The sequence below is a fragment of the Mirounga angustirostris genome, unplaced genomic scaffold, assembly GCF_029215605.1.
Source record: "Mirounga angustirostris isolate CCGP_5_RB_7025 unplaced genomic scaffold, mMirAng1.0.hap1 SCAF_4, whole genome shotgun sequence".
In the NCBI taxonomy this organism is placed as follows: Eukaryota; Metazoa; Chordata; class Mammalia; order Carnivora; family Phocidae; genus Mirounga; species Mirounga angustirostris.
Window position 1 is genome coordinate 14,412,671 of NW_026991712.1, and position 25,881 is coordinate 14,438,551.

A 25,881-nucleotide genomic window follows, 5' to 3' on the forward strand; every position below is an offset into this window, starting at 1 on the left:
TCTTCTTTATCCATTCATCAGTTGAGGGACACTTAGCTATTGTTTGTCCATAGTTTGGCTGTTGTTGATAATGCTGCTATAAACATTGGGGAGCATGTACCCCTTCAAATCTGTATTTTTGTATCCTTTGGGTAAATACCAAGTAGTGCAATTGCTGGATCGTAGGGTAGTTCTTCAATGGGTGTTAAGAGGTATTAATGTGCCTGCTTGCCCCCTATCCTATCAACTCCTTTGCCCTCTTCCTCCCCCCCCCATCTGCAAGACAGAGACAAAGCATGACTTAGGTTCTAGAAAGGGTCTTTCAGGGATTACTTACTAGAAAGCTTTACCAGTTGCTCAGCACCATTTCACGGTATGTACAAGTATATTACTGTTATTTTGATATATTGCACTGGAATGAACTGTGCATTTTATACACATACACACATATACACATAGTCATAAAATAGTATTATAAATTATGTGTAAGGACAGGAGTAGATGCCTTAAAATATTTATTTCATTGCCACTGCAGATACATCTCATATGGATACTTTAGAGAAACTAGAAAGAATGAATCTAATCTTTTGGTACTAGATGATTACATGTTTCAAATGGTCCTAAATCTTACATGCCTGCAGTATCAGATTAAAGAAACTGGACTTGATAAGGCATGTGTGTTTACTTATGTTTTGCATAGACCGAGACTGTAGTACAAACAGTCTTCCTTTTAAGGAGCATTCCCAAAGAATCTGGTTTATACCTAAGCAATAATTGTGATGCATAATTATTTTGCAAATAGGCAGTAAAGGTAACATTTCTTTATACCTGATTTCTTAGTAACCACCTGGGGTTCTAATTAAAATTCACTCTTGGATATGTGGAATAGCATCAGATAATGTTATCCTTACCTCATTATGTAATAATTACATCTGTGGCTTTTGGTTTTGTTTTTAATTAACTTTCACAGTTCTCTACAAATGACACAGGGCAACTGACACAATTCATTTTTTTAATGATGGAAAAAAGCTTAAAAGACAAAGGAAGTATGAAAGGCAATTAGGATGCCATGAACAAAATGTCAAAAATTCAAGACAAACTGGATTTTATTTCCCCCATCCTGTCCTCTTAGCCTTCAGTTCCCATGACGAGGCTGTGCCCACCATGGAGGGGACCTCATGGATAGTTTGTAAAGGCAGAAGGCTGTGATAAGTGGTGGCTCCCTCCACTGATGGAATTGCGTGGTACTGGCTTCATGGCATTTTGTCCAGCTTTATCCATTCTCCATCAGTGCTTTGCACCATACTTGCCATGGAACTTTGGGAAGCTTGGAGAAATGGGGCTTGGTGGTAGGCAGTGTCAGAGGAGAACCAGAAAAATCAGCAGGACCCAGGACCTGGTTTCAGATTTAAGGGCAGGGGGCAGGAGGAGCAAGGAGGGTGGAGGGATGCCACCATGTCCAACCTCATCTCATTCCTTGGGCTGGATATGTGCAAGACAAAGACTTAGAGTCACTTACTGCAGGTTTAACTAAAATGCAAAGTCATTTTATATTAAAAAGCTGGAGAGGCCTGATGAGACCCCGTGACATCTGGGCTACAGCAATTTTATATTCAAAAAAAATGTAGCAGGCATATGTTGAGAACAAGAGGCTCTGTGCCAGGGGATTATTCTTGAGTTGAACATAATAATGCTTTAGTTGTAGATAATAACTATCCTGTTTCCTAACTAATTTGCTAATTCAGTATTGTCTCCCATACTGGAGACCTGTCACTAGTCTAAGAACCTTCAATGGTCCTCCACTACCTACAAGATCAATTCTAAATGCCTAGGCTGGTATCAAAGGCTTCCAGGTAAGACCACAAACTATATGTTTTGCCTTAGCATCTAATATTTCTCTTAAAGAACATTCTACCCTAGTCTGGTTCTAAAATAATGTCCTACACAGGTAAACTTCTGTCATTCTCTCTCTCTCCGTTTTGTCTTCCACATCCCTCCCCACACAAACAAGGATTTTTTACTCTCATTTCCCCTATGTAAGCCTGACAGATCCCTGTCTTCGCACTTCAAGCCCCATGTGTCACTATGGAGTAAACAAGGACTCTGTCACTTAGTACAAGAAAAACCTACTAGAAGAAATAGAGGGTTGTCTGAGTGTTGCAACAAGTCATAAACCACTGTTCTAGTCTCCGCTCTGTATTAGCCCGCCTGCCTTCAGGTCTAGAAAACATAGAGGCCCATATGCTGTATCAGTCTCATCCACCATGATGATCCAGTTAAGCCTTCTGAGAGATTAGCACGGCAAACGTTTCTAAGCACTGACCAAGTGAAGCACTTTGCTGGCGCTTTATGTGGATTGTCTTGCAGTGGCCCTCACAGAACCCTGTGAGGTTGGGACTAGGTGTATCCTCAAGGTGAGAGGGAAGTCAGGCTCGGTGAGGTTGACTTGTCTGAGGTCCCATGGCTACACTGGCAGTAGAAAGAACCCAGCAGGGCAGGCATGTCGCTCCGCATCCCTCAAAACTACTGAAAGGGGACCCCCCCCTCCAGTCTTTGCAGACCATTCCAGCAAAGGGACAACTGTGACAGAGTCTCCCAGAACCTTGCATGGCGCCATCTCTGCAGAATTCACGGATTCAGAGAAACGAGGAAGCTTCTTTATTCTCAGGGCAGGCTGAACTGGATGGCCTTATATCAGAATTCCTGGAAGAATAATGACCAACAGTTCATTCTACTCAGAGTGCTGTTGTTTTCCCAACATCCTGTCTTCCCAGGGCAGTGAAGACCACAAGGATAACCTCAAGCAAGATATCCTTGCAGGCCTCACACGTCAATCACACTGAATGGTCATTATCTTCCCCGTTTGCAAAGCTCTCTGCCATTTATAAGCACAACGCATTCCTCACAAAGTCCGTTGTGAGCTGGGGGAGCACAATGGCAGAAGTGCTGTCAATGTCCCCAATTTACAAGTAAGGAAACAAAGGCTCTAAATGACAGAAAGCATTCATCAATTTGTAAGTAAAAAGAAATGGTATGGACGTTGTTCAATTTCTTGATCAGATTAGTAGTTATACAATATTCACTTTGTCACGACTCATTGAGCTGTATTCTGTTTTGCACATGCATTACCCTTCCAAAAGCGGTTGAAGATGGATAAAAAGGACATGAATTATTTAATTCCAAGACCCAAATGTATGTGTGATTCTCTCTCGCTCTCTCTCTCTCTTTCTCACATACACCATACACACATCACACGGCATTCTTTGTCATCCTTTGTCATGGCTGTGTAGTATTCCATTTTATAGATATGTTATATATATATATATAGTAGTATATTTAACACTGTCTTCCTAAATCAGGTTGTTGCTATCTTTGATATTACATTACATACTGAAATAACCATCTATGTACATACATCTTTGCTCCTATGTGCATGTGTATCGGTAAGATACACTATTTAAAATCTCTTTAACATATTAGTCCCTGACCAAACATTTTTATTAAAGTTTTGATAATTATTGCCAAATCACCATCCAAAATTTTGCACCAGTCCGATAAAAACGCTTTTTCACACCTCACCCATATGATGATTATCAAACTGATACTTGTGAATCCAACCTGAACAAACTTCGTATTGGTGTTGTAATGTTCATTGCTTTATTTATTTATTTTTTTAAGATTTTATTTATTTTTTGACAGACAGAGACACAGCGAGAGAGGGAGCACAAGCAGGAGGAGTGGGAGAGGGAGAAGCAGGCTTCCCGCTGAGCAGGGAGCCCGACGTGGGGCTCGATCCCAGGACCCTGGGATCATGACCTGAGCCGAAGGCAGACGCTTAACGACTGAGCCACCCAGGCGCCCCTCATTGCTTTAATAATAAGTGATGCTGAGCATTTTTTTCATTTGCTTATAAGCCAACTTTATTTCATCAATCACCCTGTGCATGTTTTTCCCTGTTCATGTTCCTATTGGCCAAATGGTCTCTTATTGCTTTGTAATAGCTCTTTACCTATTGAGGAAATCAGTCCTTCGTTTGTCATTTGTTATGCTTTTTTTCCTGAGCAGAGATATTCCATTTTATGTAGCAGAGATATTCCATTTTTTTGTTAGTCTTTTACACCTTTTCTCTGACACCTTTTGGGGGTTTTGTCTTGTTTAGAAGGGCCCTCTCCATGCCAAAATTACTTGCACTACTTTCTCTAATGCAGCATTCTTGAGGGGATTTGCCTAATAAGGTTTTGCTCTTCTCTGGGCAACAGAATGTTAACAACAATATTCAGGTAGATTCCATCCATGTTGGGTTTAATACATCAAGGATTCTTAAAATGAAACTTTAAACATGACCAAAAGAAATACTTGGATGGGACTAAAGCTGCTGTATAGTGTGGCAAATAGAGTTTACTGGACAATTAAGTAAAGTTTTATGATGTACAACAGACCATTTGGTGGGCTTCTGCTACTCACCCACAGTTCCTCATCATGGGGGAAATGATGAAAACATTTAGTCCGATATAATCTAAGCTCTCACATAATTCTTCTTTTCTCTGCCTTTACTAAGTTCTTTTCATTTAATGCTGGGCTTGATCTTCATGTATCAGAGATCTTCTTGACTTCTGGGGATCCTCCACTTTCACTTGTGCAAAAGGATCACAGTTGACTCAACATAGAGAGGTTTTACCTATAATATTGTGAGGACATTTGTTACCTTCAGCAGAGTCTGCGACATCTGTGCTGCTCTGACATATCCTCCCAAGGTATTCCAATTTGCTGTCGTTCCTTCACCACCTTGCTCTCTGAGGTCACTGGTATGCGGAAAAGAAAGGGAACGCGCTCTAACATTCACGAGCCCAGCCACCGTTGTGAGGTCTTGCACATAAAAGACGTCCTCGCTTACTGCTACTTAATTTACTTATAAAATTTACTTATACAAGAGGAAAGAGAAGGTCCCAGAAGTGGAATAATATGCCCAACATGACACTAGCCAGACAGAGGTACAGACAGAATTTAAAACCAGGTCAGACTGGGGGCGCCTGGGTGGCTCAGTTAGCTAAGTGTCTGCCTTCAGCTCAGGTCATGATCTCAGGGTCTTGGGATCGAGACCCTGTGTAGGGCTCTGCGCTCAACAGGGAGTCTGCTTCTCCTTCTCCCCTTGCCCCTCCCCCAGCTTGTGCCTTTCCTCTCTCTCTCTCAAATAAATAAATAAAATATCTTTAAAAAAGTATTAAATCTAGGTTAGCCTGCAAAGACTGAACTCTTATGCATCAGACAATATGTCCATGGAAGGCATTAAAATGTACAATAGGACCTCAAAGGAGAGGCTGAAAAAACTTTGTCTGGAGGTCCACAAAAAGGATCCCCTTGGGAGGGGTCTCAGTCATTCCAGGTGCGCCCCCCCACCAAGGTTTAGCACAGCAATAGCTCTTTACAAGAGCCTCCCCACCCCCATTGCTGGAACAACCGGGGTGCCAGAGGGCTTCCCTTTCTCTTGCTGGCTTGTTCTCTGATGGTTGCAGATGGCAGTGTGGCTGGCTGACTTTTCGTCTAGACAAATCTACTCCCCACAGCTCCCGTAATTTCTCCGATGCTGCCAGGCCATCTCCACCTCTTCATTTCCCTCCTCCTCGCTACTCTGTATTCCCCGCGCCGCGCCCGTCCTGTGCAAACGAACACATCAAAGCCATATGGAGTCATTCTTTCTGGGCACCTGTGTCCTTTCTCTCTTCTCCTCTTCCTGGAACATTAATATTAATAGCTTGCTTCTTCGCAGTTGCTTTCTTCTCCAACCTCAAGGGACCGGAACCTTTTCTTGGTCTTTGTGCCAGACGGAGGCCTTGTTTGAAGGTGTGGGGAGGCTCACTGGGGGAGCACAGGCAGGGATGAGGTCTCTGATGTAATCCTGGGCCGCGCAGGGCAAGCATGTGATGTGGCTCCCCTGCCAGCCCAGTCAAACTGAACAGTCTTTGTAATATGTGTCCTTTTGGAGGAGGAGGAGGAGGAGGAGAGAGATGCAAACGATCTAACAAAAGCCCAGTGAAATCATCCCTAATTAATAATCACTGGTTCTGAAGCCAAGCTCTGCACTCATTTTGCAAGTGCCATCTCTGGCAAGATCCCACTTCTCTCAAGTTAATGTCAGTATCCCCATTTTATAGATTAGGAGGCTCGGGCTCAGAGAAAGTCAGCTACCAGCTCAATGTCACACAGCTTGTAAGTTTGAACATGGCAATTCAAATCCCCTAACTCCAAAACCCACATTGTAAACCTTCGCCATCAACTATTTCCTGCCTTGTAGCCCCTGTTCAGACCGAATTCCTAGAAAATGGACACAGGAAGAAAGACTTCTTTTGTGTTCAGTCAGAAGATCCTGCCAGCCTCAGAGCATGAGACCTGGCACAGCAGGACCCAGCCTTTGTGTGTCTGCCTTCTCCTAGCTTAGGACCACTGCCGTCAGGCTTGGCACCACTTCTGAGGTTCCCAGAAGCTCTGGCAGGAGACAACCAGTGAGGCCAGAGGCCGATGGCCAGATCTGCGCTTGGCAGCCCTTGGAGAAGGCCCGATTCCTGCACTGGGCTTTCCCACCATGGGCCAGAGTGCAGCTACATGTTGGGAATACCAAGGGGAGATGCGCCAGACTCACTGGGTGAATTCCCAAATGTCAGTGGTCCCGTTGAAGCCGGGAGAGGTGATGGTGCTCAGGTTCGGGGAGATAACAAGATAAGACCCCCCGGTTGCAAAGACAGCACCCCTATGTTGCTTTGTTTGGTTTGGTTTTAAATTTTTAATGCGTTCCCTGCATACTGAAAATCTGAAATGGCCAAACATCCAGAAACTTGATCGTGGCTTTACAAGGCTTTGCGCGATACGGCTTTGGAGGGCTTTTTCAGCCTGACCATGAATAACTCTCTGATTTTCTCTCACCTCTGATCACGGTGGCCTCCTCTTGGTTCCTCAGATGCCTCAGATTCCTCCCTGATGGAGGGTTTTCCAGCCTCAGAGCTGCTGCCTCTGCCATTTACCTGCTTATCCTCACTTATCTCTTAAGCTTCGCTGTTCCTGCCATGTCAAGTGAGGTGAGTTCACCAGACAGGGCAGCCACTGGAGAACTCATTTATCCTATGTGCTAGGATAGCAGGCAGCATATATCCCTGTAAAGGGCCAGACAGTAAATATTTTCAGCCCTGCGGGCCATACATCTTCTGTCACATCTCTCCAGTCCTATGGTCGTAGCATGAAAGCCGTCAGAGATAATATCTAAGTGAACGGGTGTGGCTGTGTCCAACACAACCTTATTTATGAAAACAGATGGTGGGCTGGATGTGACTTGTGGGCCATAGTTTGTTGACCTTGGGCCTAGGACGTCATTAAAACCCAGAACTGCTGAAGCAGTGAACTCAGGTTTCTGCAATACACTAACAGAACTGGCAACATGTAAATTGGTCTTGATTCCAGAAACGTAAATCACACCCTTGAGTGTAAATTGAAGCAAATATTTCTTGCTGGGCCCAGCCCGTCTGTGATGCATATATTTTTAAGAGATGCCTATTATCGGCAGTCAGCTGAGATTCAGAATCCCAATAATCCACATGGTGAAATGAGAGCTAATTATTTATTTTAATATCCATATTTTGGATCCTTTAGCATGCCTCCCAAGATGCTGTCTGCCTCGGGAAATTGCAAAAGAAAACATAAATGAGAACAAGAACTGCAGAAACATACAGACATTTGGCCAGCAACGTTCAGAATATCAGTTCTGCTTTCGTCAGTGAAGTGAATTCACGGGAAGAACTACCCTGGTATATAATTTTGATCAATTCAAATAAGTGTCTCAGAAGTCTGGCTGCATGTGGGACGCACACTCCGTGGCTGTGGCCTCCGTACCACCCACCTACCCCAGCCCAGCCAAACGACAGGCAATACTACTAGCAGTAGTTTTTTTTTTAATAAAAAGACTTCCTACCAGCTGCCAGTATCTGGTGAGGCCCAGCAAGAGCCAGCTGGAGGAAGTTTATTTATTCCTCAACCATTTATGGAACACCTATTATGCGTCAGGGGACACAAGTGAGTGAAATATAGACTCTACCTTCAAGGAGCTCCTTGATCAGGTGAGTGAGTAATACTTATCCACAGACTGCAATTCAAAGGAATGAGAATGACACGCAGCACTAAATGCGCCCACAGAGGGCCACCACAGTCACTTGTATGGTTTGGCCCTTAGCCACACACCTCCTGCAGTCGACTTGCCTCCAGAGTACTGAGCTGTCTGGATACAGGTTGAGGTCAGGTTGGTGCAGCAGAAGGCATCGAGGGTAGAAGTGATTGTGTTGCTAGAGACCAGGGGTGACCAGAGCAAAAGAAGGAGGTTTAGGCTTTGCATGAGTCCAAGCTCCCCACGATCCTTCCACAAATGCCCATGACATCTGTTAGCTGAGAACTGACAACTCTGCCAGCCCAGGAGTAATGGAGAGGGTGACAGAGCGAGTAACAGAATGCATTTCTTTAATGCTTGCCTCTTCTCTCCCATCCCTGCTTTAGGATGATCTCTGACCAACCCCAAATAGCTCACTCAGTAATTGTTAGGAGTCCCTGGCAACATCCTATGGGGCCACATGGCCATGCAGTCCCAATGTGTGCAGCAAGAACTAAAAGAGGAAGGCCATTAGGTTATGTGGGATGCTAGACGCACTCTACAGACTTCCTTGCTCTAGCACAGGGAGAAATCAACAGACCCAGAACCCACATGTGAGGACTGCGTCACCAACTGAGAGGCAGGTAGCCGGAAGGTGGATATATTCCTCTGACCTAGTGGATCTGTCACTCTGCACAGGCTGCTGAGACCACCCCCCCGCAAGAAGGCATGTCCGTAACACTATGCCTGCCCACATCAACACGCATCCTCACCCTTGTGCATACCCTTCAAAGAGCGTGTTTGCTATTTCTTTAGTAAAATGGAGTGACTTTTCGTTTTAATCCATTTTCTCTTGCCTCTATTAAATAAAAGGTAAGCAAGTATTTTTTAATCTGTCTGAAAACATACCAACTTATTAGTCTGTGTGGGACATGTATATTCTTGAGTTTCTCTGATCTGCCTTCTTCTCTTTCAGGACACTTTTCAAAATTAGAATGAATTTATGTTTGCCTCATTACTTTGTCAGGTCTCTTCTGATCATATGCCACATGAGGACAGGGACTGTGTTTGTTATATTGTTTCAGTTCCTTCAATATTCATTTGTGGAATGAACAAAAGGATGTAGCAGACTCTCCATGACCCACTTCATCCCACCTCTCCTGGCCATGCCTCCATTTGGGCTGGTTATGGTTGACTTCCATTGTAAGCCCATCAGTACCAGATGCTGCATCTAGAAAGCCCCTCTCTGCATGCGTGATGGAAGCATCCCCACTGATCCCATGGTGTGAACACAGAAAGAAAGGAACAAAAGAAAAGAGTGGTTGGGAGGGAAGGCACTTGCCCATCGGCAAGTCAGATTATTCATATTCTGTGGAAAATGAGAAACCTATTTAATATTCTATGGCAAATAGGAAACCCAACATGGTAACAAATAACTTCCTGCTGGACATTTCAAGTAATCCAGACTCTAATTCTGCTGCATGAAAAACTGTGTGAGTCCTGGAGTCAGAGAGCCAAGGCTGAGTTACAATGTGCAAGGCCAACGTATTTCCGAGATCGCTCCAGGAGTCCTAATGGGAAAATTCAAATGAGGCCACCTGCTTTATTACGTGTCGAGAGGCGCTTCCCCCTCCTCCCTGAGTGCAATTTATTCTCCTAAACTTACAGCATGGGAAATGGGATTTTTCAACGGATTTTGCCTTCAAAAGTCATCATGTCTTCACCAAGCCACCAAGCTTTTTATTGAAAATGGATTTAGATAATTTGGGGTTTGGCGTGTCAGGCCTTTATATATATATTTTTTCCTTTCAATTTTCTTTTTCTGTTCAGGAAGAGACCCATTCTGGTGTAGACATGCCCCATTGAACAAAGCCAAACCTGGATATAATTATTTCCTCAGAGATGAAAGCAGCCTAATATGGAAGAAGCTATTGAAATTGAAATCTCAGAAAACCACCACCAACCCAAGGCAGGGGTATTTTTATCAACGATGCATTCTCCCAAGAGGCAGGTTATTAAAATTTCAATTTTATATATATGTGTGTGTATATATATGTGTGTGTGTATATATATATATGCACATGCATATGTTCACACATATATGCATGTGTGCATATAAATACACATATAGCTTTATATATATATATAAATATAGTCTTCAGAAGGAAGATATGTGGTAATTAGAGAAAGCAGCATCACTAACATCTAATTAGAATGGAAAGAGAAGTCATTTTTAAAAACTGTCATATATTTAATTAAGAAAAATGAGCATTTGGTTGCATGGCTCCCAGTTGGTAAAGAGGTGAAGAGGAGTGGGTTTCAGGAAAATGCACACTCTGCCCCACACCCAAATAACCACAGACCCTCCAACTGGACAGCCATGGGGTAAGCTGAAACTCTTTTTTCTATCAGGGTTCTCTTCTTGTTAAAAGCCATTGGAAGCACACCCGGCCACCCTGTGGCCTGAAGAGGTTTCTGGTCTCTAGAAGTGGGCCCAGGAGGGCCATGGGGATGTGGCACTGTCTCCTGCTTCCCTTTCCAGAGACTGGAAGAGGCCTTTAGATGTTTCAGGTCTAAATATGAAGCTCAAGCAGAAGCCTATAACCCCCCTTGGTCCTCACTCGGCAGGATTCCCAAGAAATAAGAGATTGATCCTTCTACCAGTGAGACCTGTGGTTGATTGTTGGTTGTTTCTGACTTATTTCTACCCTTCTTTTGATTTACAGGAAATCCGTGAGGACTATTGTCTTAGTCTATGCAGGCTGCCAAAATCGAAGTCCACAGGCTGGGTGGCTTATAAGCAATAGAGGTTTATTTCTCACAGTTCTGTAGGCTGGACAGTCCAAGCTCAAGGTGCCAGCACATTCAGGACCTGGTGAGAGCCCACTTCCTGGGCCAAAGACAGCCACCCTCTCATTATAACCCCACACAGTAACCCTAAGGGGTGTGGGGCCTCTCTGGGGTCCATCGTAGGAAGGCACTAACCCCATACTCGAGGGCTCCCCCCCATCTCCAAATGCCATCACACTGGGCCTTAGGTTTCAACACATGAATTTGGGGGGGACACAAACATGCAATCTATAGTGACAATGAGCTCTAAAATTTATATTTTGCATGTGCTTTATGTTTTAAAATGTCTTGGCCTAGGAAGAGTCAGGCTTCACAGTCCTCCTCACAAGGAGAATCCCTGCCACCTGCTTAAGGTAGGGATTAATCTCCTTATATTGCTCCACCTACTCTTTTCTTTGCCTGGAATATTCTCTCCCATCGTTTCAACTGGCTTTCTCGTAGGCATCTTTCCAGAATCAGTTTGGGCCTCTTTCTCCTTCTACACTCCCCTTGGCTGAAATGCATCGCCTTCCTTTGTGCTCCCACCAGACTCTGTGCTTCTCTTGTTCCCTGACCTCCTGGCATCCATTTGATTTGATCAGGAGTCTGTCTCCCCCTGATTAAGCTCTTGGTGGGCAGAGCACCTGTCTTTCTAGCCTTTATATTCATAGCACCTAATAGAGGGACAAATTTTAAATGATGATTAATTTAATTCAACTTAAAATTGTGTTTCCTCCAGAGAGGGAGACAAACTACATAAAAGACTCTTAATCTCAGGAAATAAAGTGAGGGTTGCTGGAGTGGTGGGGGGTGGGAGGGATGGGGTGGCTGGGTGATAGACATTGGGGAGGGTATATGCTATGATGAGCGCTGTGAATTGTGCAAGACTGTTGAATCACAGACCTGTACCTCTGAAACAAATAATACATTATATGTTAAAAAAAACAAAAAAGATAGTAGGAAGGAAAAAATGAAGGGGATGTGGGGATCAGAGGGGGAGACGAACCATGAGAGACTATGGACTCTGAGAAACAAACTAAGGGTTTTAGAGGGGAGGGGAGTGGGGGACGGGTTAGCCTGGTGATGGGTATTAAGAAGAGCATGTATTGCATGGAGCACTGGGTGTTATAGGCAAACAATGAATCATAGAACACTACATCAAAAACTAATGATGTAATGTATGGTGACAAACATTAACATAATAAAATCAAATTAATAAAATAAAAAAAATAAAATTGTGTTTTCTATTTTGTATCTGTCACCGTGGGCTAGGTTATGCTACTGTAACAAGCAAACCCTACATCTCAGTGAAGAGCAAGAAAATTATTTTAAATCAAAAACATTTCTTTATCATTTGTACCATATGCCAACTGCATGCCAGTTGGGGCCTCTGTTCCATATTAACCTCACTGTGAGCCCCAAAATGATGGAACAGGGACTGTATGGAATACTCCTAGGTTGCTGCAGCCAAAGAAAGCTCTGGAGGATCCTATACTGGCAAGTAAATACTCTGACCTAGAAGTGACACGCATGCCTTCCACTCACAACTCGCTGGCAGGAAATAATCCTATAGCTCCCACCTAACCACAGTGAACCAGGCATTTCACTCCTGATCCTAGAAAGCAAAGTGCAGAATATTTGAAAATCAGCACTAATGATTTTAGAAGAGCTGTTGAATAGTTTACTCTAAAATCCTTGTGTGGGGAGGTGGGGGGTAAGCCTGTTACAGAGCAACACCAATTGCTTCTTATTTGTCCTAGAACTGAGACCTAACACTGTGCCTAGCACTGCCTATGTGCCTTACTGGTCTCCAACTTATTATGCTCTGACTTCCAGGCCTTTTATAGAAGCTGTTCCTCGAACCTTGAGCTCTCACTGTATTCTGCCCTCTTTCACATGATGATGTTCTATTTATCTTTCAGATATTTGATTATATGTGATTCCTCCAAAAAGCCTTCACTGGAAACCCTTTATACACACCATCATATCGTGCCAAGTACCCTTTATCCCTTTCTCTCACATTCTAGATTTTAACACTGTATTTTAATTGCCTGTCACCTTCCACTGGGCTAAATGTTCTATGTGAGTTCAAACCCCACCCTGTCCAATAAAGGGTAACCAACCACTGCATCCCCAACACTAACCACATATTAATTGCTCAAGAAATATCTTTGAAGGAGTGAGTCGGTTAATGACTCTGTGAATGAATAAATAAAATTGCAATGGTCTCTATATTGTTTCAACGTGGTTTACTCCAGTGTTCTGATTCCTTGACTGCCTTTTAAGAGAGGGAGGAATCTCTTCCCTTTATTCATCCTTGTTGTTTAACCTAGAATCACTATCCAGTTCATCTTTCGATATACTTCTCTCTGGCCAAAATTCTAACTCGCCATTTTTGTTTTATTTCTAAGTTGAGAAAGCTCCCTTTGGTTTGCAGATCTTTTGGGGGCTCTCCTCTCTGAATTTTATAAATTCATTGCACACACACACACACACACACTCAGGGACTTGATTTCCCACATTTAAGATGGAAGACACAGCACCACCACTTCTACAGCTCCTGCTGGTTCTGACACTGATTCTATGGTCTCATAGTTACTACATTCCAATCTCTTCACCAGAGCTTTTTTTTCTTTTTTTAACTTATAATAAATTCCTGACCTTCTGACCAGCTTAACTGTTTCTAAGCAAACCTAGGAAGCATTAGTCTTATCTGGAAAAAAGTAATATGTAAGGTCATTACTCCCTTGGGATGGGCAGAAAACTTTTTTCTTGTCATCAGCAATATTGCCTGAAATTCCCACATTCATTGATTCAATGTTTTTAGACATTAGCGTGTCAAATCCTGTGGTAGCTGTTTTCCCGCAGGTAAGTTATGGGTTCTAAGATAAACCTCCCCTCTTCCTCCCACACCCCACTTCCCAGTGGTGTAATCTCTGAGTAAGATATGCTGTTACCTTCTCCCTGCCTATAGAGTATGTTTTACTCCAACTCTTTCTCCCCTGGGGAGGCTTTCTGGGACCCTTAGTCTAAGACATCTATCCCTGAAATCTGTTCCCATAGCACACTGTATTCCCCCAAACAAAATCCCCCTCATACACTGTAACTACCTATTTACTGTCTGTCTTCCCCGGTAGAGAGTCAGCTTCATTGGGAGTGTGATTTGTGACTCTTGCCCAACATCTGCTTCCCAGTGCCCAGAACATGATTCAAGTACCGTCTTAATAGGCATGTAATAAAATATTTGTTGAATGCATGAAGAGAACTTTCTGGTTGAGACTGAACTGGGAGTTAAATTCTATCATCAGTACTAGATTATCCCATTCTCAGGCTAAGCATCTGCTTAGGGCATGGGGTGAGGTGGGGGGTGAGGGGAATTTCGGGAAAGGACAGTTAAGATCATTATAATAAACTCCTTTAACAAGAAATGCAGAACTTTGAACTCACACCATCCCATAGGAGCCATTTTAATGTGAGGATACATAGACACCACGCATTATTTCAAAAAATTAAAATTCTATTTGTAGCAATGTTCTAGAATAAGAAGGCCACCATGGCATTTATTAAAATTAAATTGTCTCTGAAGTGTTGATCTAGCTTATAACTCAAGCATCTTAAGATAACCTTATCTAGCCTTTTATTTGTACGCTAGCTACGACTTTGCAACTAAACAACCTGCAACTAAACAACAACTGACAAGCAAAACGTTTGAAGTGAAAAAGAGAAACCAAGACCTGTGTGCCTGACAAACTTACGCAGAACGGAAGAAGCTGGATCCAGACATGGCTAGTCCTGGCCACGCCCTGAAGCTGCCGGAGTGTTGCATAAGGGACTACTGAGAAAGTACTCCAATACACTGCATCTGTTACTTCCTATGTGTAAAACTACTCGCATTTAGCAGCACCCAACTTTCAAATGTGTTTCATTCCAAAAGTGCATTTCTTTGTCACATCCGTTTAGGAATTCAAAGCCATTTTCCCAAAGAAACGATATCATAAGTGGTTTTAAGTGTTCTAGGCTAGCTCACCGAAAGCCACGTATTTTATAATTTGGCTGAAATACATTTTCATTTACAAAAGTAGAAGACAATGCTGTAAAGGGGCTGTTTTCTTTTAATGCCATAAAACATATCGAAACACGGAGAAGAGAGTAAAACACATTTAAAACTCACAGTAATTTTTCAGGCCTTGAAATTTGTTAAGATACATAACTTAAAGGAAAATGAAGAAGTCAGTATTATAATGCCTACCAATATTTTTTTTTTAAATGCAGCACAGGACACACAGCTATTTCCTAACAACCAGTCTCTCCCTCTTCCTTTACAGAAGGAAACAGCTTATGTCTGGATACAAATCCAAGCAGAATGAAGAGCATATCCATGGCTCCCTGCACAGCGAGGTATGGCCACATGATTCATTCTACCAGCAGGTGCACCCAGAAGTGATGTAACCGCTAGGTTTTGCTCTTAAAGTTCTATGGCCCTCCTCAACTGGCTGGAACATAGAAATACTGGAGAGCCCTCCAAGACAGCACCATTGAAGGTGGTACCCTGGAAAATGAGGAAGCCCCAGAGGGGTTTCTTAGTCTTGTGGAGCAAGGCCTACTACATCAGTTGTGAACCATCTACTGAGCTATTGCTACGAGAGAGAAAAATAAATTTCTGACTTGTTTTCTTATGACTCTGTGGTAGTAAACAAATCCATATCTTAACTAATACAAACAATAAATGATCACGTAATCTTGTGAGGGTTCTGAAGAACATATTTCAGAATTTCCGGGATGAGGCTAGCTCAAAAAAATTTCTATTCAAACTTCAAGATGTTTCTCTTCCTTGAAAAAGATACTATTCTTGTCAAAATAGGTCACAGGGATATTTTCTCTGGAGCATATTCTACAGACTAACACAAAAGTTCTGTTAATTTCCTTCCTTCCTTCCTTCCTTCCTTCCTTCCTTCCTTCCTTCCTTCCTTCCTTCCTCCCTTCCTTCCTCCCTTCCTTCCTTCCCTTCTTTCCTTCCTTCCTTCCCTTCTTTCCTTCCTTCCTTCCTTCCTTCCAGCCTTCCTTTCTTCCTTTTCTTATTTGAACCCCAAGATATATCAAGTACTAGGCTGAAAATATAAAGTTCAATAAGGTACATCATTTTGTCCTTAAGGAAGTTACAGATTCATAGGACAGACAGAAAAAGAAACAAATAATAGCCTTGCTATGTGATTAAGTGTTATAATGCAGTTATTTCCAAAACTCTGTTGGGAGTACACGAACAGAAATGCCTTTTGAAATTATCAAAAACCTTCCCTCAAAACCCGAAAAAGAGGGTTTGGGGAGTCATAGCTAAACAGGTATGGATTTCTTTGTGAGTTGATGAAATGTTCTAGGATTACTTATGGTGATGGTTATACTACTCTGTGATTATACTAAAAGCCATTGAATTGTACACTTTAAATATGTGAATTGTATGGTTTGGGTGAATTATATTTTAATAAAGTGGTTAGCAAAAAGAAAAAATGAAAATACTAAGGAAAGATTCAGAGCTCCTTTGGAAAGAAATTTTAGTTAGCCTGACTTTTCCAAGATGACTGGATGGGTATACATATACACATTTATACATATTTGATTATATCAAAATAATACTTCAAAGGTTTTTATTTTGGATCTAAATGAGGTCTATGATAAGAGCCAGAGGCAGCTCCCATAGAGATCCTGATTCAGAATGTCACATTTAACATACTTAATAGAAGACCCAGGTGGACTGCCTAATGGTTCCAGCTCTCCCCCCTTCCCCGGGGTCGGTGCTGGTCACCAGGGAACATCAGCGGGCATTGTATGATTAAAGTTTGGAAGCATCTGTGTGCTTGGAGTTATTCTTGCATGAGGGAGACTTGCCCCAACTGTACCACTGGCCCAGGAGAAGGGTGAGGGACATGTGGGATGGCTGGACCTATCCCAGAACAGATTGATGAGCCAGCTCAGCTGAGATAGGAGACCAGTGACCCTATCAGCCAAGCTCAGTCTAGATCAGCCAACCCCCAACCAAGTGACAGAAGACATGGGAGCTAAATCAATTCCATGGACATGCGGCTGTTGTGTAATAAAATCAGGGACAATGAACTGATACGAGCCCAAGCAGTATTTATGATCAGGCAAGTTGGGGGCACACTTTTCTGGCCCTTACCCTCACCCTGTTTCTCCTCTCTAATGCCAGCCACCGATCCTGATGCTCCAAGTGTACCTCTGTCACTTCTGCGAGGCTCACTGCTTAAGGCACTGCATGTCCAATTGCTCTATACTCTGAGGCTGGAGGAACAGAGATACATCTAAGTCTTCCTACTGGTAGACAGAGAAACGTCAAGTCATTTTCTCTCATTACCACAGCTTTATCGTTGGCCTTTTGCTGCTAGTCAACATCCGCATCTCAAAGCTACTGCTCTTATGTGCCATGGTGCAAAATCGATGACATTGATCCCGGGAAACAATAGTGGCCTTTGCCCATAGAGACAAACTCATTTATCTCTCTCTCTAAAACCCATGCTTCATTTTCAAGTTCACGAGACTCGTTCGCTCTACATGGAGCATGTGCTCAAGAAGGAGATGGGAGGTGGTTGCTGTCACATTTTGATTTCCCTTTATATGGGATTTTTATCTATGTTCGATCCAGTGTGATCTCTGTAAAGGATTAATATAGGATTTAATAGCTTGTATTGTTCTTCAGGGTCTCCTAGGATTTACAGAACTCAGGGCTTACCTTTTATAGCACCTGCAGAATTGCGATTATTCAATTTGATTTTACAATTATCTGTTTTATTCCATCTGTATTCTCAATTTTAGTCTCCAGTGTTTGTCACAAAGTCAAGCACATGCTCAGTGGATGCTTTTATGTGTCTAAAAACAAATCAAAATCTTTACAGAGAGAATTTATATTATAGATTCAAAATCAGATAATCTCTAAATGGTCCTGAAATCCAGTTAATGAATGACAACTTCCAATGCCATAGTTAGATACATAGAGAGATAATAAATACATAATCAAAAGAGACAGGGTAGAGAGTTTTTTTTAATTGAGAGCTTTGGAATTAGACAAACTTGAATTTGAATCCTGATTCCACTATTTTCTATGTGTTTTCTAGGCGAATTAGTTCAGCTATGATTTATGCCTGTTTCCCCATTTGTAAACTGGGGTCAGTGAAGACCTCACAGAATTATTATAAAATTAAAATCACTTATATGTAAAACACTTAGTATATTCCTTGTGCACAGAAATGTAATGAATAGTTACAAACTGAATAATTTTTAAAAGGCCTTCCAGATAATTTTTGTGTTTTATAGAAGAAATAGAAAAACATACCAGTTTTAAAGGAAGAGTGTATCAATTCAGAGATAGTATTGCGTTAGGCTTTAGAAAATTACTTTTGATGAAGTAGTCACTCTGATTCACATAACCACAAAAACAGCGTCTATGTGGCTGTTCAGAAGCTCCCAGGCCCACTTTATCGGAGCAATGGAGACTGGATTAAAGTGTCCATGGGGAGGAGGAAACTTGGAAGAGATATAGGACTTGCAGGAGCAAGGTCCACTCTACTCCCAGGGCGCCCTTCACATTTAATGGACATTTTGCAAATGCTGGGGCTGGACAATGAACACAAACACCTAGCCACATGGCATTACAGCAACAACTGCTCAACCTGAATGCGTTTCCCCAACTAAAGGTAAAGCCTCAGCTGGTCCCATATCAGGCCTTGTCATCCCTGCACCCCTAGAATGCAGTTAGCACAGTACCTGGCATGCAGCAGGTGCTCACTAACTACGGAATATTGAGGGAATGAATTAATACCTTTAATAATAGTCCCACGAATGTCACGGCAGCAAATAGTGTCCTTTTTAGCACAATAATAGCCTTCAACATTGAACAAAGCCTCTCACCTTGTATGGTGTTCTATCTCCACGTAATCTAAATAGGACCACACTGGACCCCCCATATTGGGCCCTATCAAGTGACATCTGAGATTGCCATGGCTCATACCATCAACACTTTGGAAACGACTGCTGGAAACACTGTGTGAGCATACTTATACACACACACACTTTCCTCACAGGAATAGTGGTCACCTTGACTAAACATTCATCCTAGGATTAGGAACAGACATTTAATTTTCCAAAAAGGCACAGTCTTAAAAGTATTTTGACCTGGTTCCAGGAATCATAAATTTACATAAATTAAAATGTTGAAATCGAGATTTCTGTAAAGAATATTCCAGAAATGATAACTATATTTAAAATAATGAACAGAATGACAGCATCCACCACAAGAAGCCTGACTGGTACTCCCTTTACATGGGGTTTAGACTAGATGTTTAAAAACATAAAGACTGCCAATCCCTATATACTGAGATTGTCCTAATTCTGTCAATAATTCTATGACCTGGATTTCTCTGGTCTTACAAGATTCCAGATGATTCCAGTTCCAGTTTTGAGAACCACTATCTTGAATCAACCTTCCATTGCTAACGTTCTGTGTATCAGCCAGGTGAGAAGTCTGCAATATCTTTCTTGAGGTGCCTGACTCAGCTACCTTACTTCTTCAGCTGTCCTTAGATGTCCATCTGAAAGCTGCGAGCCAGGTGCAAGAGGATATCCATCCCAGCCAGGGGTCAGCAGCTCAGTCAAGAGTATGCTTTTTATTATGGTCTCCTGCACAAACTTCAAAAATTTTCTCAGGGCCCACGTGTGAATCTGATGCATCTAGACGTCAGTTACTCTCCATCCTCTGAGTTTCTCTCAGAGGCTAATAATCCCTAGAAGCTAAGACAGTGGCTCAGAGGCATCTGCTAAAGGTGAAAGATTCTACTCCACTAATTCCACGTTCTTTCCTTATTGGAACCCCAAGTCCCACTGCATCCGGGTTCCATGATCTAAACCTCCTCCTGTACAACAATTCCGGAACCAGGAGACGGGGCTGCAATTTTGTCGAGTGGATGGGAGTAAGGCCTTGCTTCTCTAATAAGTAACCCCCCGCCAAGGGACTGCAGTGTTATGATGACAGCACCCAGCACACAGCCAGACACACAAAGTGCCCAGCGAATGTTCACTCAGTAATACAGAGGAACTGGTCTGGGTGTGGTTGCACAAGGATGTTGGTTTCCTGCCCTCTGGGAAAATTTTCTTTCAGAATCAGTCAGTTGACGAATATTCATTGCTCACATCAGCCATGGGAATTCTGAGCTCCCTTGGCTGGGCTCTAAGAGGATTAAGTAGCCAAAAGATGCATAAAGCAGCTCAGAAAGCTGCAGATAGTTAGCCTGACATGTTTAAGCCATACAATCAACAGAGATGGGCTGTCTGGACTAGTTAAGGAAAAAGGGTGATGGGCGAGTTTCAAAGACCACTGTTCTGCTCCTCTTGGAACTCCCACCACGTAGACGCTGTGGGCAGGTATGCTCTGCCAAGGGAATGGGCTGCTTCTGGCAGAGAAGAAGCATCCGAAAAGAGTCTGCTTCCTGAAGGATATTGACTAGGGCTTGAGGAATTAGAGGAGGAAGGGAAATGGAGGGAACAGGACAAAAGGAGAGATTGAGTCCAAGAGTGTTTAACCAATCAATCAAGGTATATTGTTATCCTGACTTACAAACCACTCTTCTCAATAAGCTAAAGTACCTTTCTTAAGTCCTTTCCTAATATTTGAGTGCTATAGTGGGTGATCAATTATTCCTATTTTATAGTGCCAAGGAAGTTAGAGAATTTGTGAGAATCCAGAGTAATTCAGAACCAGAAGTCTGAGAGTTAGGATGGATTTTCCAGAAATCTTCTGGCTCAAATGCCTGACTTTGGATAAATAATGGTTGATTTTCCCCATTTTATAGGTAACGGAAGCTCATACTAGGACTGTGCTTATGTTAGAAGGATGTGGGCTCAGGAGAACATAACTTGGTCCACTAAACGGTGCTTTGCGAAAATCTGCTCATAATCTTAAATAAGTTAGGACCTTATCCAAGTGTCCCGGTGACTCCCAGAGTCATCAGAATTTCTTTCAAACATTTAGTGAGTGATTTCCATATGTCAAGTTCTGTTCAAAGTCTTTTAATACTCACAACAACCTTGTGAGGTATAAATATGATTTGTGTTTCCATTTTACTAGTGAAAAATAAAAACAAAGCACAGAGAGGTCAAGTAACTTGCGTGAAATTGCACAGCTAAGTGTCTGGGTCAGAATTATGAACCCAAATACTCTACCCCCTTAGCCTGGACTCTTCATCTTTATGCTACTAGTACCTATCAACTTAATATCCTATTAATGCATTCTTTTTAAGGAAGAACCACCTTCTGAAAGTGCTTTTATTTCTCTCTCAAAGAAACCGTATACAGATAGAATGTACTATAATTCCACCACAATACAAACACCCTGGAGGAGTATGAAAATTTAGATCTAAGAAAAGTGATACCCAGCACCAGGTCTGGCTCATCACCCCTGCAGCATTTTTCCTGTGGGTAGGGTGGTTGAGAGGGGGAAACATGCCCAAAGCATCACCCCAGAGACAGATGAGAATTAAGCGTAATCATTTCATTCTGCTCTGGCACTCATCTTATACTCACTCTTCATTTCCCCATTCATTGTGAACCTATGTTACAAGGGCTCTCTATCCCCAAATGGGAGTGTGCATTTTCCCCACTTTTCTGAGGGCCACAGGCCAAAACTGGTCATTTATTAAGAAGTGATGGGGTCCAGGGGCGCCTGGGTGGCTCAGTTGGTTAAGCGACTGCCTTCGGCTCAGGTCATGATCCTGGAGTCCCGGGATCGAGTCCTGCATCGGGCTCCCTGCTCGGCAGGGAGCCTGCTTCTCCCTCTGACCCTCCCCCTCTCATGAGCTCTCTGTCTCTCTCATTCTCTCTGTCTCAAATAAATAAATAAAATCTTTAAAAAAAAAAAAAAAGAAGTGATGGGGTCCATCCAGGGCTGGTATGTTCCCAGAATAGCAGGTCCAGAGGATCCCCATAGCACCTGTCCTCATGTTTCCCATCAGCTTGAAGACTCCTGTTCCCCACTAGACTGAAGCTCCACGAAGACAGGAGGCTGTTTACTCCATCCACCTCTGTGCACAGAGCCTCCCCAATCAGGTGTTCTCAATAAATATTTGGTGAATGTAAAACATGCTTCTAGCCAGTGGTTCTCAACCGAGGTTGCTTTTTGCCCCCTCCCCCCAGGAGACATGGGGACATTTGCCAATGTCTTGGAGACATTTTCGGTTGTCACAGTTCAGAGGGGCGAGGAGCGGGGGGAGGGTGCTGCAGGCATCCAAGGATGCTGCCAAACACCGCACAGTGCTCAGGACAGCCTCCTTAACGAAGAATTACCTGAGCCAAAGTATCCGTACCATGGAGGTTAGAAACCCTGTTCTAATCCAACGTCATCCTTTGATAAATGAAAAGCAAACTGGGAACTGAAGCAGTGAAATTTCTTGCCTGAGCTCATGCATCGGAGTGGTAGCAGGGTCAGACTCAGGGCCTGGCTCCCAGCCCGGGGTCCCTTCCTCCTTCATAAATACCCCAGAGATCACGCAGGCCTCTGCAGGGCATACATGTGGCTTCTTAGGCCAAAGGCTCACACTAAAGACAATATTAGATTATAGCATGATTTCCTGCTAGTTTTACTTTTAAAAGAGAAAAAAAAAAAAGCCCTGCATAGCTCAGTATATATAAATAAGGCAAATGCTGCATACATACATATCTGTAACTGTTTTTTTCTTTAGTTTCCCACAGACTGATGAGACGTTGCTTTTTAGCACTCATTTTTCTAAAGATGGATTAATGGTTAAAGAGTGAAGAATTAAGGATGCGGGAGGGGCTCCTTAGCACACACACTGCTCACACTCCCGCTTGTTTTCGCTCTCTCTCCCTCTCTCTCCCCCCACCACACTTGAAAGAGTGATCTGAAACAAATATAGAAGTTAAAAGTTAAGTCTGCTAACTTCAAGTAGTAGTTGCATTGATTTTTGTGTTTTTCAACCTCCAAGCAAGATGACCTCAGCTCGAGAACCTCTTAGAACCACAGACTATCCCCCAAACAACTCATTTTCCCACTGTCTGCGGCTCTGGGAGGCAGAATGGACCATGAAGAGAAGCAAAATCTTTGGAGTGTCGACATCTCCGCCATTTACTGGGGCAAGTTAATTAACCTCTCTGAAACTGAATTTTCTTTTCAAAATGGCAATTTTTTTAAAAGGAAATAATTATAGGGATGTGAAAAAAATATTTAAAAGATGAATTCAGTTCGTTCTGAGAAAAGCGAGCACGCACTTGTTGAAGATAATAGATGTCTGCTTTTTACTGTCGACAGAGCTTTTACGTTTTTTTCTTCTTTTTATCTTTCATGAGACGACTAAAAATACCAGGCAAGAATTAACAGGTAAGATATATTCCTCCTCCTTCTCTTCCTCTCCAGTCCGTAACCTCAAATTCTGCAGACACTACAACGTGTTAAGTAGGTTGCTCTGGGAGTTAGCTTGGTGACTCGATCCTGTCACCAGCTCCACAGATCCCAGGGAACACGGATTACCTGGTACTGGAGGGGATAAAGGGAGAAACAAATAGGAATAACTCTGATCCAGGCCCTGCCCTCAAGAAGCCACTGATCTCATGAGGAGACAGGACGAGGGCACACACGATCCGGCAAGCACACAGAATGGGGTGCATCCTCTCAGGTAGATGCATCCTCTCAGGTAGATGCAAGCTGTTCCTTCCCTAGTTTGACGGCAGACTGCATCTCTGCCCGGCACCGAGAAGATTCACAGAAGCGTTGACATTAGAGGTGACCCTTCAAGGAGGCAAGAGATTCGAGGAGAGCTGTCAGGGAGATGCACACTTCAGCAGGAGCGAACAGCCTGGTTACGGAAGGTAGAGCATCAGAATGTAAGGAGAAAGGTGTCCCAGGAGGGCAGACGCTGCAAAGGGGACTAAGTGAGCTGAAAATAAACGGAAGACAGGCTTTGAAAATGGAAATGTGCTTTAGAATGATTGATTGATTCTATAGGCAAATGGGGGCTGCTTCTGATTTTGGAAGAGCAGGGGCTAAGAGCGGAGATGTGTCTTCAAGAAGGTTATTAGGCAGCACCGGGAAGAACAGATCGGTTGATTGATACAGGACAGGGAGGACACCATGGAGCTCTTAAACTGTGACCGGTACATTTATTCCTTGGTTTGAATTGGATTCGGGCTCTGAAATCTGCAAGTCTTAAAAGTCATCCGGTGCAACCTTGCACCCCAAAGATAGGAGTTTCTGGAGTTACACAGTCTGCCCCAACGCCTCCAGTGATGGGAGGGTCACTGGGACACAGAATGACCCAGGGCATGAGTGGACAGCTCGGGTTCACGGGCCCAGGAGGCAGAAAGACCTAGGGGAAAGACCACACAGGCCTGGACTTGAATCTGCCTTGGCCCCTACAAAGCAGAACAAGCTGGGGCAGATACTCTCTGAGCCATGGATTCCTTCTATGAGAAATATGAATAATAACCTTTAAAGTACAAAGATGCAGGGACACAGTGGCTACCCCCCATAGCCAAGCATGGTAGGCACATCCTCTTCCTCTCGGTCTGAGCCAAAATCTTCCTCATTGTTTCATCCACTCACGAGACCTAATTTCACTTTTTACAAGTGCCCAGGACATGTTTGCTACCAGTTTCACAAGACAGATATTAGAAGATAAAAGCTATGTGGCCACAAGTCTTCTGTCCATGTAGTTAACATCACCCTCCTCAGATAACACCATTTCCAAAGCACTTATCTTTGCAATCCTAACATACACCCTTTGATGATGTCTAAATCCTTGGTCTTCAATATAAAACCGTATTTCTATGTTGGACGAGGGGTAGAAGTAGGCTTTCTCAAAAGCAGTCCTAATGATCTCACTCCTGCTAATGCGTGAGTCTGCTTGGCTGAGAGGGAGAGAGGGGGCCCTGTTGATGGTCTCCAGAGAGTTCTGACCCCCTTTCTTATTCCTCCAGGCTCTGACAACTTCTCAAATGCAGTCTAGGACAAGGCACCGGGAAAAAAAAAAAAAAAATTGAGAACCACTGGTGTAAGACACATGGATCAGTGTTCCGCTGACTACCCGAAATAACCTAAGACTAACAAGATGAAAATAACTCCGACACTTCATGTTAAAGAGGCACCGACGAGCTCCTGTTAAGGCAGTACAGAAAACAGGGTTGTGGTTCTGGGTACAGCTAGCCTGGCCTGGGGAACCCAGTACAGCCTGGCACCTGAGGGAAGAAATTAAACCTGAGGGAGAGGCCCACGGCTGTCCCACCAGTGTGGGGAAGGAGCGGTCTCTAACTGGAACCTGTCTACCAGCTGACCCATAGACTGCAGCAAATATACTCAGCAAGATTCTGTATCCATGAGCTAAGACAGTGAAAACAGAACTTCAATTACAGAGTGGGAAGAAGAGAAAAGTTGGCTGACCAGTGGAATAAGGGGGAAACTTGAATGAATTCTGTCTCTATCATATAAATATAATCAAAAGCCAACAAACTATGGATAGATGATAAATTCTCAGGGTGATCAGGAATGAGTAAATCAACCTGAGGTGAGAAAATGGGCTGGGATCATGCTCATCCCAATTTTAAGACTGAATTCTCTTAGAGGTGAGCTGTTTTCTTTGTCTCAAATGAGGGACTTTTGGATTAGTTAATGGCAAAATGGCTTTTAACTATCATTTTCTCTAATATATACCATTCATATGCACAGCTATATGTGTCCATTTCTCTATTTCCTCAAAACCAATTCAACTCACTACTTTTCATAGCATCAGAGTATCTCCCTATGAGATGCTTATTAATTAAAGGGAAAATTTAAATCTCTATGGTGGGAAAACCTGACAAACACCACCTAAACCAAGTGGTCAAAGATTACCTCACCAGAGGGGCACCTGGGTGGCTCAGTCAGTTGAGCGTCTGACTCC

The 25,881-nt window shown here is 43.0% G+C and overlaps 1 long non-coding RNA gene across 1 annotated transcript in view; it reads right to left on the reverse strand.

The window, feature by feature from the left end:
* Nucleotides 1-969: 969 nt before the first annotated feature.
* LOC123858723 (uncharacterized) overlaps nt 970-25,881 on the reverse strand; it is a 63,361-nt gene continuing 38,449 nt past the window's right edge. Inside the window, exon 9 of the long non-coding RNA XR_010410509.1 lies at nt 970-2,682. This is a non-coding gene — a long non-coding RNA (uncharacterized LOC123858723). The remainder of the gene's footprint in view (nt 2,683-25,881) is intronic.